Consider the following 6,976-nt stretch of genomic DNA (forward strand, 5'->3'; position numbering starts at 1 on the left):
ATTGTGTGTGTTTCTGATGTTTTATATTTAATTAAGGGATAGGTAAGGGAGGGTTTATTTGTCATTTAATTATTGGGATTTTTATGAAAGTGAAGCAAACAAGTTTTTGTATGCAAACTGAAAATGAGAAATGCATAAATAGGCTTATGGTTATCTTCACTTGTGTCTACATAGGCTAGACAGTCCCCACACCCATTCAATCTATAAATAAAAGCCACCTCTCGTGGAAATTTTGCTCTAATAAAACTTATCAAAGCCTGGGGGAAAAAATTGCTCATCAACTCCAGGACACATTGGTCTTTTCCACCTAGTCCTGCTGCTGGTGGTTTAGACTTCATGTCCCAGGACCTGGTCCTTCCCTGACTAGCATATGGCTCAATAAACCTTTCTTTCAGAAAAGCTTCCAGTTGTGAAGTTTTTTGTTTCACATCTGCTATGGTGTGAGTACCTGAGGTCCCACCATGACTCATACCCCATGTTTCTCGTAGGGGTCCAGAAAGCTTCCTGAACACAGTCCTCCAAGTCAGGGTTCTATTGCCTCCAAACACTTCTAAAAACTTTTGCACCACTCCTATCCTCTCCTGGAATCCTCTCTCACACCCTACGGCTGCACCAGACTGAGCCACACCTGTCCAGTTTTTGTATGAGAGCCCCACAGCTGCTCTCTTCAGAGGTGCAGAGTCTATACCCCCAGCCCTAACCCAGATCATTCCCTCTGTTTCTCAGCAACAACCCTCCAAATTGCATAGTGCATCTCACTAAACTGAGGTACTCTTGCAGTAGGGCTGCTCATTTCAGACCAAAGTGCTGAGTCCTGGGACAATTTCTGACTTCATTAGGCTTTAGTTTCTTGGGGCCTGTATTGAGGGAAAGGATGGTGGTGACCTGTATCAGCGTGGTCCCTGGAGACCAAGTGTTAGAGGCAAGGGGTGAGTGTCTGGCTCACGGAAATCGAAGGAAGAGCTGTTACTCTTCCTGCCACAAGAGGGAGCACCAGGGGGAACATCTTGATCAAACCAATTAATTAGGTTTCTTATACAGATTGTAGTCATCCTTGGCTGGTGTGGCTCAGTGGATTGAGTGCTGACCTGTAGACCAAAAGGTTTCCCACTAAGGGCACATGACTGGGTTGCGGGCCAAGTCCCCATTTGGGAGTGTGAGAGGGGCAACTGGTCAAACACACATCATGTTTCTCTCCCTTTCTTTCTCTTACTTTCCCTTCTCTCTAAAAGTAAAGAAAAAAATCTTTAAAAAAAAGATTGCAGTCAGTATGACCTCAACTTTTATCAAGGGTCTCTCAAATATGCCCATTCTGAGGGTCACTCCATTTAGTAATGTGGAATGTGCACTTTAGACCCCACTTCAAGTTATTTTGGGGCACATTCCAGAAAGTCTTCCAGAGAATGCACAGTAACCTAGCAAGACTATGGCCAAGGGAAGAGGGTTGACAGATTTAGCAAATGAAATACAAGACACTTGCCCTGGTTGGTGTGACTCAGTGGATTGAGCGCCAGCCTGTGAACCAAAGGGTCTCTGGTTAGATTCCCAGTCAGGACACATGCTTGGGTTGCCGGCCTGGTCCCCAGTAGGGGGCACGCAAGAGGCAACCACACATTGATGTTTCTCAATCTCTCTTTCTCCTTCCCTTCCCCTCTGTCTAAAAATAAATAAATAAAACCTTTTTAAAAATACAGGACACTTGATTTAATCTGAATTTCAGATAAACACAAATAAATTTTTAGTGTTCCCCCCAAATATTTCCTGGCACATAGTTATATCAAAAAAATTTTGTTGATTATTGGAAATACAGATTTAACTAAACATCAATTTTTTAAAAATATGTTTACTGATTTTAAAGAGAGAGGAAGGGAGAGAAAGAAAGAGAAACATCAATGTGGGAGAGAAACATCAATCGGGTGCCTTCGAATGCACCCCTGGGGATGGAACCCACAACCTATGTATGGGCCCTGATGGAGAATCAAACCCTGAAACTTTTGGTGTACAGAACAATGCTCCAAGTAACTGGGCCACATCAGACAGGGCTAAACATCTATTTTATCTGACAAACTTACCAGGAGTTAGATCTGTTTTAAGTTTTCCAAACTGAAATATTTGCAGCCTTGACGGCATCTGTTGTGGTGTGCATTAGAGCAGACATCCAGTTTCTTTTCCGAGGAGACATATGGCCCTGCCCACAAGATCTTCCCAGGGCAGCCCTGACCAGAAGTGGAATGACTTCTGATTTCTGTGCATCCTCCTTTCAGAAGGAGACACAGTAGTACCCAGCTTAGCTGATGTGGAACGGAAGTGGCTCTGCCCTAAACCTGTGAAGCAGTCTCCTGCTCCCTCCGTTCAATACCTTCAAAAGGTTGGCTGAGAGAAACAATATTTTTTAAAGATTATCTGAAGAACGTCTTTTTTTCTAGGTCAGTGGTAATCAACCTTTTTAGTGAGAAGGCTAATTCAGGAAAAAGTAACCTGTTACCAAGTTTGTAAAAAAAAAAAAAAAAAAAAGAAGAAAGTATCTTTTTTAAATCAGAAATGTAATATCAACAACTTTTGTTTAAGCATGCTTTTATTGTTTCTCCAGTTGCTAAAGGGTTTCATTATTTTGCCTAAACTTTCAGAAACTTCAAAACACACATGCCCTGGGATATCTGATGCTCTACCTTTTTCCAAAGTTTGTGGTCTAGAAAAGCATTTTTGGAGCTGGTTCAGTTAGTTTTTCCTTAACTGACCCTATTATCCACTTAATTGCAAAAAGTGTTTTGTGTTTTTATTCAGGCCTAAAGACCATACAATAAGGTGCATAAAGTACACTAATCTCTTTTTAAGATTTTATTTATTTGCCCTGGCTGTCCTGTGAACTTTGGTTCACTGGCCTGTGAACCAAAATGTCTCTGGTTCGACTCCAGTCAGGGCACATGCCTGGGTTGGGGGCCAGGCCCCCAGTTGGGGCATGCAAAAGGCAACCAGTCAATGTTTCTCTCACATATTGATGTTTCTCTCCTTCTCTTTCTCCCTCCTGCACCCCACTCTCTGAAAATAAATAAAATCTAAAAAATAAAAATAAAACCCAATGGCAAAAAAAAAAAGATTTTATTTATTTATTTTTAGAGAAGGAGGGGGAGAAACACCAATGTGAAAGAGAAACATCTATGGGTTTCCCCTCATACACACCCTGACCAGGGACTGAACCAGAAACCCAGGCACCTGCCTTGATTGACGATCAAACCAGCAACCTTTCACTTTGCAGGACAATGCTCAACCAATGAGCCACACCAGTCAGTGCTAAAGAATTAATGTTAGTGGTACAGCTCAATTAAATTTTGCATTTATATACACCTGAGTAGCTACCACCTCAATCAAGATACAGAACTTTTCTGCACTCAGCAAGTTCCTTTGTGCTCTTTCCTAGTCAATACTTCCTGCAAAGGTAACCACTATTCTGAATTTATCACCATTGATTAGTTTTGTTTGTCCTTAACTTTCATATAATTGGAATCATACAGTATGACATGTATTCTTTGAACATAATTTCTGTGAGATTCATCCACGTTGTGGCACATATTGGTAATTCATCTTTTTTATTGCCGCATATTATTCCACTGTAGGAATATACCATAATGTATTTGTCAATTTCCCTGGACATTTATGCCATTATGGGGGTTTGGCTCTTGTGGTTTGGCTGCTATCAACACTATGCTATGCTTATGTCTTTTGGTGCACTCATTTCTCTTGCATCTAATCACAGAAGTATGATTATTGGATCATTATGTAGGTATATGTTTAGCTTTAATCAATATGGCCAAACAATTTTCTGCCCACCCTCCCACCCCCGCAACAATGTATGAGAATTTCAGTTGTTCCACATCCTCACCAACATGTGGCATTGTCTGCCTTCTGAATTCCAGCTCTTCTGGTGGGTGTACGGTGGTATCTCTTGGTGATTTAAATTCCTGTTTCTCTCAGGTGATGTTGTGCCACCTCACATATGCACACTGGCAATTGGCCATTCTCTTTTTGTGAAGTACCTGTTAAAGTCTATTGTAATCATGTCCAAAGATGACCCCCAATGATCCATGCCTCCTGGCATTAGTATTCATGGCCTTTGTAGTTGTCCCTTCCTTCATTGGATCTGGGCTGGGCTGTGACTCGCTCTAGCCAATAGAATGCTGCAGAAATGGTGCTGTGCCAGTTCCAGGCCTAAGCCTTCAGAAGGCATGGCAGCTTCAGCTTTGGAGCTCTCTGGAGTTCTGAGCCACCAGTAAGAAATCCAGCTACCCTACTGGAGAGACCATGTGTTGGAAGAGGTCATCTAGAGGACATGACCTCTAGCTGACCTTAGAACGGGACCCCAGCAATCAGAGACTCCTCATTCCCTCCCTTCTCCTTGGATTGTATGTTCTGTCCACTGGTCCTACAGTGAGAGCCATTTTAAAGGACAAAGCCTTGAGAGAAATGGGTTGTTGATACCATCTGGATGGTATATGTGACCGAATACAGTGCAGCCCTCTATATAAACTTCTGAGATTTTGGTGGGCAGAGCAGATAGCTAATCTTTTCGTTAACCCAAAACAAGACTTTCATGTAAGTTCCGTGGCTTATTAAACCTGCCACCTACCAATCTGGAGTGGTCTACCTCTTTCTTCAGTCTCTCCTTGCACTCCATGGTATGGAGACCAATTTTCAAACCAACACCATGTAGAGTAACCACAGGGATAGAACCTTTCCTGGTTTTGGTCAAAGAGAAGGATATGAAGATAGAAAGGGAGTCAGAGAGATGCAATGTTGCTGCCTCTGAATATGGAGGAAAAGGGCCATAGCCAAGGTATAAGAGCAGTCTCTGGAAGCTGGAAAAGGCAAGGAAATGAATTCTCCCTTAGAGCCTCCAGGAAGGAACACAACCCAATGATACCATCATTTTAGCCCAGCAAGACCAGTGTCAAACTTCTAACCCTCAGAATTGTAAGATAATAAATTTGTGTTGTTTTAAGCCACTAAGTGTATGATAATTTGTTGTGTCAGCAATAGAAAACTAATACATTTCCCCTTCCACGAATCAGATTAGCAGAGAACTGTGTATCTATGTATTGCCTCTCTTACCCAGAGGAATCCCTCATATAATTATTCTATTGACAGTGGTTCGATTGTGGTGTTACTGGCTGACATGGAGAAGCATTATAAAAATCAACCTTATGAAACTCTTTGCTGCTTTTGCCATATTATGTGGGGAATTCCATCCTGTGGAGTCGTCCTGGACACAATCTGTTGTTCTGGAGGGAAAGGGGGTGGTGATTCCCTCTACTGGAGAAAGCCTCAAGCCCTTCTCTGAAACGGCTTTTATTGGGATCAGTATGTGCAGGGGTATACAGCAGGCATGCAAAGCTCATCAATCAATGTCTAAAGACCATAGTTACAGAAAACAGATATTGTTTATAGGTAACAGATCTGCCTCAGGTCAGGGTCTGTTAGACATGCTGATGCCAGAGGGTTGTTAAGGTGGGTTCATGATTAGGAGTTCACTCCTTCTGCTTTTGGACTTAGATATCTGATTCACGGCAACAGGGCTATACAAAGCAAAGCAAGACTCAAGGGGTGTAACACATTCTTTGGGCCTGATTTCCCACAGGAACCCTCAGTGATAGTACTGGGAATGCCTGCCACCTGCAATCCCGGCATTCCGGTGGAGACTTACAGGCCTCTTTCAAGGCCTTGGTTGTGTGGGGCTACAGTCTCCAATACCACACAAAGTGGTCCCCAACAATATTATATGTGGAAAAAGATTTCATTACACCAAAGTGTCCTCTCCATGTGTTCCTCTGGAAGAGAGAGACTCTTGCTTGGGTGTCTCTCTTTGTTTTGGATGTTAGGAAGCTCAAATCAGTGATTCTCAAACAAGGGTGTCTTGGATGGAGGAACTATCAGAACCACCAGGGCAGTTTTTCAAACCGGCATGGTTAAAAGGCAGAAAAGGTGGAGAGAGTATGTAGAATGGTTAAAGCAAAACATGCATGCCATGAAGACCCTCACCTACAAACTGCTTGCTCCAATTCAGTAATTCTCAAACATTTCGGTCTCAGGACCTCCTTACACACTCACTCTCTCTCCCTTGCCCTTTCTCCAAGAGAAACATTGATGCAAGAGAGAAATAACAATGGGTTGCCTCCCATACACACCCTGACAGGGGGTGAACCTGCAACCTAGGCATGTGTCCTGACCAGTGATTGAACCAGCAACCTTTTGGTTTGCGGTATGATACCCAGCCAACAAAACTACACAGGCCAGGGCCCTCCTTACACTTTTTTTTTTAAAGATTTCATTTACTTATTTTTAGAGGGAGGGGAAGGGAAGGAGAAAGAGAGGGAGAGAAGCATCAATGTGTGGTTGCCTCTTGCATGCCCCCCACTGGGGACCTGGCCTGCAACCCAGGCATGTACCCTGACTGGGAATCTAACCAGAGACCCTTTGGTTCACAGCCCAGGGCTCAATCCACTGAGCCACACCAGCCAGGGCCTTCCTTACACTCTTAAAAATTATTGAGGGATCAAAAGATCTATTGCTTATGTGGATTGTATCTATCAATATTTACTGCATTTGAAATTAAAACAGAGAAATAACTGAAGTATTTATTAATCTGTTTAAAAATAATAAATCTGTCCTATGTTCATGAAAACCTACTTGTGTTTTTCATATCTGTGTCTGCACACAGCCTTTTGGGAGGTCTTGTATCATGTAGCCTTTGAAAACCTACATTGCACACTTGACATCATGGAAATAGTTTGGCTTTGGGAACCCCTTGAAAGAGTCTGGGGGACCCCTCCAGGAGTTCTCAGACCATATTTGAGAACTGCTGCTGGAAGACGATAATCCTTAACTCTTTCCCCACCCTAACAGACCTGAGGAATAGGACTTGCTCCTTTAAATAGCACAGTGGATTGCCAAAGCAATGAATCTTGTGGGAGGAAGGGGGAAT

The sequence above is a fragment of the Desmodus rotundus genome, chromosome 1, assembly GCF_022682495.2.
Source record: "Desmodus rotundus isolate HL8 chromosome 1, HLdesRot8A.1, whole genome shotgun sequence".
NCBI lineage: Eukaryota > Metazoa > Chordata > Mammalia > Chiroptera > Phyllostomidae > Desmodus > Desmodus rotundus.